We start from the raw sequence: 14,337 nt of genomic DNA on the forward strand, positions 1-14,337 counted from the left end.
TGCAGTGCTGGGCCCTCCCCCAGAGGCCCTTGGTACTCACGTATCTGTCCACTGCCTTCTGTGCTGCTTTCAGGGATGCGTTCAAAATCCACCTTTCTCTTGAGCTTTTGTCAAATGTCTTTCCCGCCTTTCTGCCTCTAATTCAACACTTTGTAAGACGAAAAGAAAGGCAAATGGCCTGTGTCCCTTACGGTGAGACTCCACCCACACTCTGCCGTCTCCATCTCCAAGTGACACCAGGTGAAGTAAGTGGGCAGGATGGCTGGTGGGCTTCATCTCACGTTGCCCTCAGACGGTAGATGGGAAGAGTGTTTACAGTCCACTCGCACATGCTGGTTACACCCAGGAGCTCTTGAAACGTAGGTGACCAGACCACACTTAGCTGGCCAGCCCTTGTAGACGTGATTCTGAAGCCCTGCCAGTGGACACTTCCGGCTCACCTTTGCCAGCTCCTATTACCCTTGCAGGGAACTCTGACCTGGTCTGAAGGGTACATGGTCGCATGTAAGAGACACAGTTATTGTGTGATTAACCAGATCGTAGGGGCCTGCTTTTTTGTGTGTAAGTTTTGCATGGCTACCTCCTAGTTGCCAGATGGCTGCTCACTTCTAATCTCATATTTGTATTCCAGGGGAAAGAAAAAGAAAGAAAAGAAACAAGATGGAAGGGGTAGTACATTTTAGTTCATAAGTTATTACACTAGAAAGTAAAATCTTTACCAAAATATCCAGCAGGTGTCTACTTCGACTTGACCAGAACAGGTCACATGACTACCCTCGGCCCGGAGGGAGACTAGAAAATGTGGTTGTTTTGTTGGGTTTATTGCTGCTCCAAACAATATCAGGATTCCATTAATAGAACAAACTGGGGAATGATACAAACGTGATTATTCCTTCAGGTGGGCCTCGCTCACTAAAAGACTGGGCTCCAGGAAGTCAAGGGGTGTGACTAGGCCCACAGCTGTGTCTCCAGAGTAAAGCCCAGTGCAGACTCACGGTGAGTACTCCATACAGATATGATATATGGAAGGACGAATGAATGGATGCTAAAGTCATCACTATTAAAACATTTCAAGCACTTGATGGGCTCAAGGGGCGGGTCCTCGGCTTTTCCACACATCCAGTATTGACCAGAGTCTAAAGGCCTCTGCCCCTCTTTCTCTCACAATGGCCCCCCGGGCTCAGTACATTACTTGGTACATTGCTGTACCTTACTTGGGTAACCTCAGTAGTCACTGTGTGATTGCCATAAGTCAAATCTGCAGCGTTTCATTCTGGATTAGCTGGAACATAGCCTACAAACTTTAGTTCACAAATTAATAGCTGATTTTGAACCATGAGGTTAAAAAAGAATACCCAATGTTGAAATATATCACCTATGATTATTCAGGATCAGATGTGTCCATGTGTAACATCTGACTGAAATCCAAATTATGATGTAAGTGTTCATTGTTAGATACATTGCACTTTGAGGAAATGGTAATTTTATACCTCCTAATAGAAAAGACATTTACATAGATAAGAAATTCTTCTTCATAAAATACTATAAGCTCCACAAATGAATAGGAGCATAAAATTTAGCCACAAGTACTCGCTTGAGTAAGTTTTAAAATAAAGTGGTTTTTATAATAACAAAGTAGGACAGATCCAGAAACTCTTTAAAAAGGAATTACATTTTAAATGCCATTTTGAGGGTGGGAAACTGGCTTTTCCTTAAGCCGAAACTCTAGGAACGTGTTCTGTGGACTGAAGGAGACAGCATGGGCCATTCTAGAAAAGGTCTTGACACCCCCTTTCACTAGTATCTCAGAGTGCAGAGTCAGACTAAAGAGTTCTCACAGCAGCACCCAGCAACAGGGTTAACTACCCCATTAACTTAACCCAATAGTCACACTGCCTTACGGTACACGTGAGATTACATTGAAAGGTACATGGATTCTTGAGAAGATTCTTGTTTTGTGAACCTCAGTTTCTTCCAGACAGTACGAATGAAAATGACCATTCTGTGTACCTTTTCAGCATGATTGTGAGAATTACAGGAGAAGAATGTGAAGCAAATTAACATGTTCATCATCTCATCATTATCCGTTTTGTTCATTCGTTTGATTTTGTGACAAGAGCAGCTGAAACCTACTCACTTAACATGAGTCCCATATTTGAAAATGTTTTGTCAATGCTAATACTATATCAGCAAGGATTTTTAGGGTTAATAATGCTTTTTTATAGGCGCACCCTGATAGGAATATCTGGGTGGAATCATGCATTCCCATCACCCCATGGGAAACGCGTATTTGATTGCAGTGATCTAGACTTAGGATCATTTAGTCCCTAGTAAGGATCAGTTGCCATCAAAACAGTACCAGGGAGCTGAGCTCTCATTCCACACCTACTACCATCCCACCCAGTAACAATGAAACAGTTATTTTCAAGCTATGAACCTCAGTCTTCTCGTCTGAAAGGTGGGGTCTCCTACTAACTATTCTCTGAGTGCACTTCAAACACCACCCTAGTAATTCTGGCTCTGCAGCACCATGCTGCCTCTGTCCTGCCCTGCCTTGCCAAAGTCTCTGACCTCTCAGGGGCTTTATTGTCAACTCAGAACCTTCTTTTAAAAACCCTGAGAGCAGCCTAATGAAGAGTCTCATAACAAGGCTGCAACGGCTCCAGTGTCTCAGTCTGGGAGAAGATTGCTGCCCACCCAGAGCCTGACGGTGGGATATCAGGGTGACCTCTGCAACTTTATCGAATTATGCCAAAAGCCCGTAAACAGGTGCTGATTTGTTAAAAAAAATAATAATTTCTGTGGCCTCCTACTCCATCCACATTAGCCATTCAAGTGTTGAGGAACAATATAAATTCATGTCATCATAGTTTATGTGACCACTAAGATTTATTCCAAGTGACAGGTCATTAAGGTTTTTTCTCTTTTATTTTTTCCCAGATTCACTGAGAACTCATATTTCTGCTCCATGTTATAGACTGCTAACAGTTACGTTTTAGACAGGGAGTCAGCAATAAATCTGAATTTAATAAACTGACAAAAGATCACTACCTCATAGATAGCCCAAGCCCCATTATGCTTCTCCTTTTTCATAAACGATTCTGTACTGAGGCATCTTCCACATAAAAGCCACGTTTGCCATCCCCCCATACAGGTTTTGCTGTTGTCAGTCAGTTTTTCACTGCTATGACCAAATATCTGAGCACAACAATTTAGAGGAGGGAAGGTTTATTTTGGCTCCTGGGTTTCAATAGTTGCAGTTCATGGTCATTGTTTTAGGTCTTTGGTGAGGCAAAAACAGAAGGTAGAAGGGCTTGGCAGTGGAAGGTCACTGGCCTCACGGTAGCAAGAAGGCAGAGATTAGAGATCCCCAGAGGATAGAGCTGAGGACAAAAAACACCCTTCAAATCCCTGCCCCCAGTGATCTGTTTCCTGCAGTTAGGGTCTACTTCCTAATAAGCCCATTCAGCTAAGGAACTTACCAATTGACTGATTCACATGATAAAGTTAGAGTCCACTGATCCAATCACCCTCTGAAATGTAGCACTTTGTGTTCAAAATGTTTCAGAACTCAAATGTGTCAGTAGTCTGTTTCACTTCTGTAAACAGGCTTGCTAGTCACAACATACACCAGAGATACAAGCTATACTCAGCCTGTTTCTGTTTCCATTTTGTTCCTTTATTTCTAAAATTCCATTCATTCACAAAAGACCCTTGCCCTCCCTCATAAATTGTATAAAAGTAAGTTGCTATACTAGCTCGGGGCTCAGACTTTGGAGTACACAATTCCTCTGACCAGGCAGGCATAATAAAGCTTGGTTCCTCCACTTTTCTGAGTGCTGTTTGGTTTCTTCACTTTTGGTAAACCTAAAATTGCACAAGACAAACACAAGACTTTCAGAGGCATTTTAGATCTAAACCCTAACAGCAGTTTCAAGACTATGTAATTATGGCTTTTCAGAACCTGAAGACCACAGAATAGTTGTGGTGGGTGGGAAGAACCAAAGTCCAGGCCTGGCCATTTCACTACTTCCCCAAATCTTATCTGCTTGCTCTTGGAGGAAGGATTAAAAAGGGTTTCTCTGAAGTTTCCTGGGAAACAGGAGTTCTCACATGATGGCTTGCCTGGGGAGGATCCAGGAACTTCTTGGCTCGGACAAGAGTTGTAATCAATGTCCTTACACCTCCTTCTAGCCATGAGAGCCTTGTGCATCTTTTTGTGGAGTGGACATTAGGGAATAAGTATTTGAGTGAACCCCACATTCAGCTCTAACTGAACTCCAGACAGGATTCTCAGTGTTTGGGCTGCAATCGTCCTCACATCTTGACATCTCTTGCAGAAGACTATCTTTAAAGATAAAGTCCAACCTTTTCCTTCATGAGGCTTTCCAAGGCACCCCGAGAACTTCAACAACTCCAATTCTCAAAGTTGTTGAGCAGAATGAGAACCTTAAAAGTTAACATGCAGACAAATACATGAAGCCTCTCCTAAATTTCTGTATTCAAATATTTTATAAACTCTTAGCAGTCTTTATGAATAACAGCTACACAAGTATTTTCCCAGTAAGCACCAGAAGTAGAAATATATAGATGTTTCTGAGAGATTCTGTCTGAGTAATGGAGAAAAGTTTATAAAAGTTAGACTGTGTGTCCTGTCTCTCTTTTTTATTGTCCCATAATCTTTTCCGTAAAACCAGAGCATTTATCAGCTTTCTACCTGTGTATTTTGTGGTCCCCAACCAAAACTAGATGAAAAAAATCAATGGAGACTCAGCCTTGACTCCTGCCTCCTTCTGAATCTCCTCTTTCCCCTTTCCTGGCCCAAGGACCAGCTAAGCATTCTGTTCCACTATGAAAGACATCACTGAAGCTGGAACTCAAATGAAGTAAGAGATCAGTGTGAATTCCAGCCTATTCCCTGGTTCCAGCCAATCCTCACAGACTCCAGCTGTCCCGGATTCCTTCTTCCTGTGCATCACTCCTGTATGCCCTGCTGACTTCAGACCCCAGGACCTGGTGTAGAAGAACAATACAGATAGACTAACTAGATACATTTACAACCCTTAACAAATCTTGATGTATGTATATCCCTGCAATGACTGGGAGAGGACAGGCTTAATGCAGGAGCACAGCAGAAGTCAGGCTAAGCAACGCAGGACTAGATGAAGTTTCAAGCTTCTGGATGTGGGCGACCTGACTGCTTCAGAAAAACTACAACTTTGAGAATCTGATAGAGAATAAGCCAGTGAGGAGAAATGGCTCCTGCTTTTAGAAGGCCGGTACACACTGAGGTCACATCAGACTCTGTATGATGGAGAAAAAGCACTACACACACACACACACACACACACACATACACACACACCATGTGAACACAGAGCACACTTGATCTTTAACCAAGCAGCACTTTCCATGAGTTACTTCCATGTTTTTTTCTCTCCTTCCCTTTTCCTTTGAGATGCTGGAAATTTCAAGGACTTTTCTAAATCTTAAAATAATACACGCACAGACAGAGATTCTGAGGAAGTAGCCCCTTGAAGGCTCTTTCTCACAGTTCCCTCTTTGGAGAAAGACAAGAGTCAGAGCAGTGAAATTGGTAGGCATGGGTGGTATTTTTGAGAGCTGGAACTCACAGGGCTGGACAGCTTCTACTCCTTCTACACTTGCATGTGGTCCTGGGAGGGCCAGCCAAACCCTCCTGGTCTCAGAGGACCTGCAAAAGATGACTAACCATTAGTTCCTGGAGGGAAGAGAGGCTGACCTTAGACCCATGCGCAAGTTCACTCCCTGCTCAGGAGAATAACAGCAATTGCCGCTTGTTGTACTCAGGGCTTACAAGGAACAGATTTAATACAGGACACATAATTTATAGGATGACTTTATAATATTCAACCAAAAAGTCAAATGTAGAAGAGTGCAAGACATCTGTTCAAGCACTAGAGGTCCAAAAAATCCAGCTGAAGGCCTGAATCCCATGGCAATTTCATGCACAAGTTCAGCTGAATACCTAGAGCCCATGGCAATGTCCTTCATGAGTCCAACCGTAAGTCTACAGCCCTTGACAATGTCTCCTGCAAGTCTGTATCAAGAATCTGCATAAGGAAGGCCCAAAGGCCAGTGGTGGAAGTTAATCTGCACCAGCAGTGTGAAAGATCTGTGCCAGCAGGCTGAGAGATCTGCACTGGAGCCAGGAAGTGATGCCCAAGATAAGCTCCCCGCAAAAGAACCACAGCCATCCTCCGCAACAGCAAAAATCCAAGCTCTTCCAACTGTGAGAACAGCTGAGTTCATATCAGGAAAACCGGCATGACAAGCATCTCCAGGGGAATCAACAGCACGTCATCTTCCCCTCCAGTTCTCCTTCTATGCTCTTAGCAACAATCCCCAGGTGGGCTTCCATGCCCAGAACCACAAGGATTCAGTTCAACTGGGTGTTAAAAATCAAACACTAGTTAATCCATTACACCTCTTTAGATTGGGATAGTCAAGACTTCACCAGCATTGGAGAGATTCCAGAAGATTTCACCCAACAATTAACTGACAAATCATGAAGAGGGTAAGAATATCTCTTTCACCTAGTGCTCAGTAAGCAGAACAAAGAAGACAGAGCGAGACAAGTAGGGGCACCCTGGAAGGAGACATTGGAAGACTCAGGAAAAATCTTGCAGTAGCAGTAAGGAAGCTTTCAAGGATAAAATTAGGTAGTTTTTTAAACTCCACTGTCTAGGTTTAAGCAGCATAGCATTCTCCTGACATCTTTAATACGTAAGCTGAAAGAAAAGACAGACATTCTAGAAATAGACTTAGTAGCTTGTGTGAGAAATATCTCAACAGAGTCATAATGCAGAATAGTGAAAATCATAAAGGGAAAAGACAGAAGGCACTTGGAGGACAGACCCGGGCCACCTAAGTTACCAGTAATAGGTGCTCCAGAAAAACAGGAAGAAAGAGATGAAATCATAAAACTAATCAAATAATCTAGTGGGAGTTTTTCCTAAAGAAAGGTAAGTTTCAACATTAAGGCAGACAGAACAGATTAAAGAAAAAACTGGAGCCCTAGACAGATCCTGATCTTTTAAGAAGTCTCAAATTCTAATCTGTCCACTTGTAATCATTGCTTTTTTCCTTGCAACTGTCAGGAAAGAAGCAATTACTTAGAAAGGAAATAGAACCAGAACCAAACTAACACTCGGTTTTTACAGCAAGCTAGAGTAACACCTCTAAGGAAAACTAATACGAATATTTTTGCAGATATACAAGGAACCTGAGTGTCTATGTCACCTATACTGAGAAGCATACTTGAGAAAATACACTAAGCAAATAACTGTTCAAACAGGAAGGTTAAGAAGAATGAAATATCAGGAGTCAGCACTGGTAAGCAGGCATGGTCACAGAGGCATCCACTCTAAGAGGTTGGTTTTATTCCATATTAATCATTAAATGGTTTTAATATCGCCTAAATACATGTCTGAACGTACATGTGCAGGCATGTATGGATATAGGAGTAATATGAGTGGCAGTTTATTTACAAGTTTTAAATAAGAAATTCTAGGGGGCTGGGGATTTAGCTCAGCGGCATAAGTGCCTGCCTTGAAAGCAGGTAGTCGTGAGTTTGATCCCTGGTACCGATGAAAACGAAAAAGCCAAAAAAAGAAATTCTAGAACAGAGGAAAGCTAAACCCAGTAGTAGCCTAAACTGAATGTCTTGAACTAAATGTTTAAAAGTATTTGAGCAAGATTTGGAAATGAAAAATAAGAGAAAGGTTGACAATAAAGGAATAAAACATTTCTAACTATTCTTTTTCATTTCATTGCTAGTAAAAAGGGATGGATGAAAAACACAAGTTGGTGGAAGCAAGTTAATAACTGTTGTCATAATCAGACATAAGATGTAATACATGTCTTGGTACTAAAGAAACCACTTAAGGAATTGAAAAGCAGAAAAATACTTTGAGGTTATCAAGAGGAAAATAACTTATTAGTTACTAATAACTATTATAGTAATAACTGTCACAAGTGAGTAATAACTAATTAAAGCTAGAAAATACTGTTTGATTAAAGGTAAAAGAAAAACAATGCAAAGTAAAACACACAGAAAACAAAATTATACAGAAAAGTATCCATTGTGCTAAACGCAGATAGACTAAATTCCTTTATTGGAACAGCCTTTTATATTAAAGAAAAAGGAATACACGTAAAGACTTAGAGAAAGAGTTAAAATAAAAGAACACTACACAAATTCAAAAAAACCAAAGCAAAGTTATTGTATATAAAATTCAGTTAAAATCAAAACATTCAACAGGATAAAGATATGAAAAGTAGTGAAATTTTCTTTCCTCCCCAAATGCTAAATATAAGCCAAAAATTCATTGAAATAAAAGATTTTGATTTAAGAAATGAATATACATTGGGGGCTGGGGATTTAGCTCAGTGGCATAAGCACCTGCCTTGCAAGCAGGCAGTCATGAGTTCGATCCCTGGTACTGATATAAAAAAAAAAATGAATATACTCGGGATGTTTTGATGTGCCATTTTCAGAAGTTGATGGCTATAGAAGTAAACAAAATAAGCATAACAAAAAAGGAAGAACCTAGAAGATACAACCACAATAATATGCATCGATTCAAATATTTGAAATAAATACATAGAAAAATTACCCTCTTGCAAAATAAACAACACATTCGCTTCATAAATACTGAAGCAGTTATAAAAACTAACCAGGAAGTTGACAAAAAAAACAATTTAAATTTTTTTTAAAATAACAGTGTAATAATATAAACATAATGGAAATAATTCTGTGAAAACTATAAAATATCCTCCTAAGAAAGTGTACATCACCTGAAATGTAATAAAAATATACCTAAAATGTATGAAATGCTACTAAAGATATGGTAAAATTGCTTTAAGTAATTTTACGGTTCTATACTAGTGTAAGAAGTTATAGCATTTTTCTGTCTGAAACTATTTTTATGTCAATTACTTAGCATTGTAAGTTTTTGTTTTAAATGTAAAGATCAGTGAAAGAAATATAATTGAGAAATTATTTCAAAAGAAGTATTTGTATGATTGTCTTAGTCCACATGGGCTAATGTAACAAAATACACTGGTTAATTTTTAAATGACAGAAGTTGATTTCTCAGTTCTGAAGCCAGAAGTCCAAGATCAAGTCACCAGCACGTTTGGTGTCTGGACAGGGCCTGTTTATCACCACATGCTGACATGGCAGAAGGCACAGGCCAGGTGCTTCACGAGGGTAGAGCCCTTATAATTTAATCCCCTCCCCAAATCTCCATCTCCCAATATTATGATCCAGGTTTCAACATATGAATTTTGGCGGGACATATACATTCAGACCACAGTAATGGTATACAGAATGTTCTCAAATGCTTCATTCTTGGGCATCTTGACTGACTGTCACTCTTAGATCACAATATTCTTTTCTTCCAACCTCTGTAAGTATCAGTTTGTTGTCATCCAGAAAAACATTTCCCAAGTATTTCTGATGAAACTTCACTTTACGTAATATTTCTGAGAAACAGCTCGATGTCCAAAAATGTTTGAGAAGTGCTTTATGTATTATACCAAAAATTCTAATATAAACACAAGAAGTCTGAGAGAACACTGACCTAGGACATTATATGTGGAAATTCTCACCTTTTTGGTTACGTCTCCATACTACTCTCTTTCCACCTCTAACTGTATCATCCTCAGAATGTAATTAATTAAAAGAAAAGAAATTCTAAACAATTTCTAGTCTATGATGCATACCTTGTTTAGGAAGTTTTATTTCTCCAACTGGAGAGATCCCATCCTGGAGAGTACTACATACATGTCAGAAACCACTCCAGGATCTTTGAAAGAAGTCACACTATAAATGCCTGTAGTGCGATACAGCAAAAATAAGTCGGTTTATGCATCTCAAATTCAAGTTTCAATATCTTGGATAGTTCAAATGTATCTCATAATAACTATGACAAACTACTTGTAATCTGATCACTTTTTAAAAGGACACAGATGGTCTTTTCTCTGGGATTTCAAAAATAGGGTATCAGGACACTGCAAGAAAATTTCCCTTTGACAATAAACTTCACATATAAAAAAAGAACTTTGCTGCCTGTATTTAATTTTTCATAAAGCAAAGCAAATCACCAATGCTTTTACTTGGTTTGTTTTTAATAAGAATTATTATTGGATAACAAGGTGGAAATACTCTCATGAATTGCCTGTCAGTAAGATCATAATATAGCCTAAAAACAGACGAAGGTTTAAAACTGTTTCCATTAAAAAGCACTTATTTCAGACCTAGCATTTGGGATCACTATCAGGACATAGTATTGATAATTATTTTTCCAATTCTTCTCATTGATTTCAAATAACTTTGGTATCGCTTCAAAGACATCATCTATTTCAATAATGGCCTCCAAGACTTTGAAAAGCAGCAATTCTACTCCAATGTATCTCTAACCATGAATCATACATAAATAAATAACTATATTCCATCCTTGTCCGCTCTGGATTTGTCGCAGCTAAAAGCAAAATGAGCGATGAGTGGCTCTTCTGCAAAACTTGAAACTTGATAGCTTTAACACATCAATTTGACACAACTATAGAGCTAAACAGGAAAAAAACGTTTCCCTGGTATTTTAGCTCAATTTTAGCTCCAAGTAAATTTTGGCAGTATTGCAAATGCCATACTTGAGGATAGTGTCTCCATTTCTGCAACATTTTTTAAAAAGTCTTTGTGCTGAAAAGGGCTATTTCAAATAACATTTTTATTTCTGTCTATTCCTGTCCAATGTTAAGTGTTGCAGGAACACAAATTTGCATGAAATCTACTGTCTTTTTAGTAATGTTTGTACGACCTCACTTTACATTATTCATTCTGAGAAGCTCTCTATGCATAGTTGCTCTTATTTCTAAGTAACTGAACCTAAGGAAGTTGTATTTCTTTCTTCACAATACACATTACCCACATGTACTAGTTATCTATTGCTGCTTAATAAAAACGGTTATAATTATCTCATCCTTGTTGATCATTTTATCCTTTCTTTGGGGGCCTGAAGGGCTTTTATTTATTTTCAAAGTCTAACAGTGAATAATGGTACATTATGGACTTGACATTTTAAGAAAGCTTTCTTGAATTATAATTTTAAATATTCATTTTGTCCCATTGTTTGGTTAGCTGGAAGGCTCCAGTTGTACGTGTGTTGGTGCTCTTCTGGTTTTGTTTGTTGATCTTTTCTTGCCTGCTTTATTTTATTCTCATTCTCCTGTTGTGTTTCTGCCTTTGTTTAGCCCCCACTCAGCCTCCCACCATCATTTGTTTTGTTTTGTTTTGTTTTTTGTTTTTACATTATTCTTCCTTGGGCATCTTGTAACTTAGACCTCATTTCTGATAGGTCTGCTCTTTTACTTACATTTCTTTTCTGAATTCAATTCTCATTCAGAGGTACTCTTTTATGGCCATATATCAATGTGGAGTTTCTGTAAAGGACAAATTTTTTGTTTGCTTGTTTTTAGGTTGAGGGAGAAATTGTCTGTCTGCTAATTTTGTGGTTGTCTCTTACCTTACAAGCTCTGAAGTTTCCCCTTTTGCAAATTTTCCCATTCACAATTAAGTCTCCAAAAAGCACCTCTTCCTATATTTCCACATGCTCTTCTCTTAGAAGCAATGCCCTTTGTCACCTTAAATAGCATGAGTGTTTAAGTTCTTCCTTATGGCAGTGCTCTGATCTACCAGGACATTTCCTGGTAGACCTCAGTAGTTTCCAACTCAGGTGACAATGCTCTTTCAGTACTGACTGCATACCCATCTCAAGCCTTTCTGCCTCATGTTCCTCTCCCAAATGGCATTTCCCCTGCTGCTCTAGTTCATCATGAGATAGTAGATAAAGCATAAATGACAAGTTGCTGGAATTTAGTGTCTATTCTAAATCTACTATTGCTAAATTTGAAATTTGGGCATTCTTTTTCTTCTGGTTATTCTAAAGTTCCGGATCGTGTGACGTTTTACTTTTTTCTTCTTGCTGCTCTACACTGTTTTAAGAGATCCAGATTTTTGTAAGCCATCATCTCAGCTATCCCCAGGACTAATTTGGATGCTTTCTGATGGACACAGGCTGATCAATGGCTACTCAGTCTATTTAACTGAAGACTTTTTGTGTGGGGGGAGGGTACTGGGTGTTGAACTCAGGACCTCCCACTTGCCAAGTAGGCACTGTACCACTGAGCTGTTTCTCCTACCTGTCTTATTTAATAGGCAAAGTAAGTGCACAGTTGAGCGACTATCAATGATAATAATGTACTACATATTTCAAAAAAGCTAGAGGAAAGGATTCTGAATGTCTCTAACAAATGAAATGATAAATGTTTGAGAAGATAGATATGCTTACCAAGACTTTAACATAATATAACATACACATGTATCAAAACACCACATGGTGCTCCATAAAGAGGTACAATTGTGATGTGTCAATTAAAAATAAATGAATGAAAATAAAATGCTCTCATTTTCCATAGAAAATTGGTTTATACTATCACACATAATAAAATCCAATAAGATACAATATGATAGAACCAATGGAAACAGAAGAACAAAAGCATGGTAGGACTTCAGAGTAGTGAAATACTGTGTTGCTTACATTGTTCTGTTCTGATCTGCTTCGGTGTGTCCTCTTTTGTCTTAATCTCTTTAAAATAAAAAAGAAAAGAAAATGCTCTCTTACCATAACTTTAATATGATTTCCATCAACCACAAAGATTTTACTGTTTTAATTCTTGTAGTTTTTACTATGAAAATGTTAGCTATTTTGTGCTCTCCAGATATAACATTATGTTGAATCACTGAATATGCTTTTCAAACTATACATGCCCCAGCATGTAGGCGGTAATACTGCCCTCTCCACCTCCCCAAGATAAAACCTCCAGTTTCTCCACTCCATGTTTGCTGAGAATAATTATTTTAGCTGTGGTACAAATGCGTGCAACATACATCATGAAGAATCTGTAAGTGTAAGATCCAGAAATTCAGAGAGGATCCTGAAGGAAATTCCTCAAAAAGATAGTTCCTAGGGCCAAAAGATTTATAAACCTCCATGAGTTTAGGCAGAAAAAATATGGAACTCTATAGATTTGGGGGGGAAATATGTGTCAAATCAATTTAAGATATACTCTGCTATCAACTAGGGTATTAGCATCAGAAAATAACTATTTGTCTAGTGTTATAAAGGCAATAAAAGCAGGGATAATTTTTAAAAATTGTAAGTAGTAAGAAAACGAAGCTATACGGATGGGGTAAACCAGGATGAATACCACATACATCTTTACTCCTCATATACTATAATTTTGCAGCATAGTATACACATTTGTAACAGATGAAGGGTCATAGCAGGCCTAGCAGCAAACAATTTCATAAATAGTTTTTCAAACCTCAAGTCTCTTGGTTGATAGAAGAGCCTCAAAATCCAGAGAAGCCTGGATGAACTCTCCCCATTTCCAAACTACCTTGCTTTCTATCTTTACATCTTTTCTTACAACCTTTCATTAAGAAAGAGTTTAATAAATACTGCAGAGAAAAATCGCAGGATTAGGGGACCCGGGGACCACAAAGCCACAGATTAGACCTCCAAGTTGTTAAGCAGAGTCCCATCCGGTAACTATTCATACCTACATCCTCTCACTTATACTAGTTTTATCTAAATGAGACTAAATACTGGGACTCGGACCTTTGATTCTTTTCAACCAGTTCTCTAGCCATTAACTCTCAACTTGACAGTTATGCAACCCAAGATCCTCACTGGTAAACACTGAAGCTCTTACTATTGTCTTGGTTTTGTTGAGGTTTGGTTTTGCCTCTGAAATAGATCCAAAGCATAGTGGGCTTGGACTTTTAATCCTCCTTGATGTGTAGAGGAAAAAAGCACCTCCCAGGACTCTGCCCCAGATTATTTTCTATCTATTTCCTTGTCTGCATCTTTGTCATCCACCTGCAGCCAGAGTAGCATTAAACTGTCCTCCCTACCTGAGGGGGAAAATCACCATTGGGCATGGCTGGGAAAGGTGTTATTCAGGAGCCTAAATGAGCTAGGGCAGAACAAAAAGACACAGCAGGGAAAAAAGACAGCAGAACCCGGCAGTCAGGATCCTAGTGTCACAGCTCATCCTTTACCCCCGCCATTCCTGCCCTCTCACTCAGCTTTTCCATCTGCCCTAGATACTCTCTGGGGATTCTAGCAGAGAAGAGTTTCATTAGACTTCAGGAGAGCCCACAAGGCCTTTGTGGCTCTGAAGCAAAGTGTCTACCCAGGCAGCAAATGAGAGGCCTAAGAGCATGGCGGG

Source organism: Cavia porcellus, unplaced genomic scaffold, assembly GCF_034190915.1.
Source record: "Cavia porcellus strain 051 isolate PalLab524CR breed Dunkin Hartley unplaced genomic scaffold, mCavPor4.1 scaffold_1, whole genome shotgun sequence".
NCBI classification, from domain to species: Eukaryota; Metazoa; Chordata; class Mammalia; order Rodentia; family Caviidae; genus Cavia; species Cavia porcellus.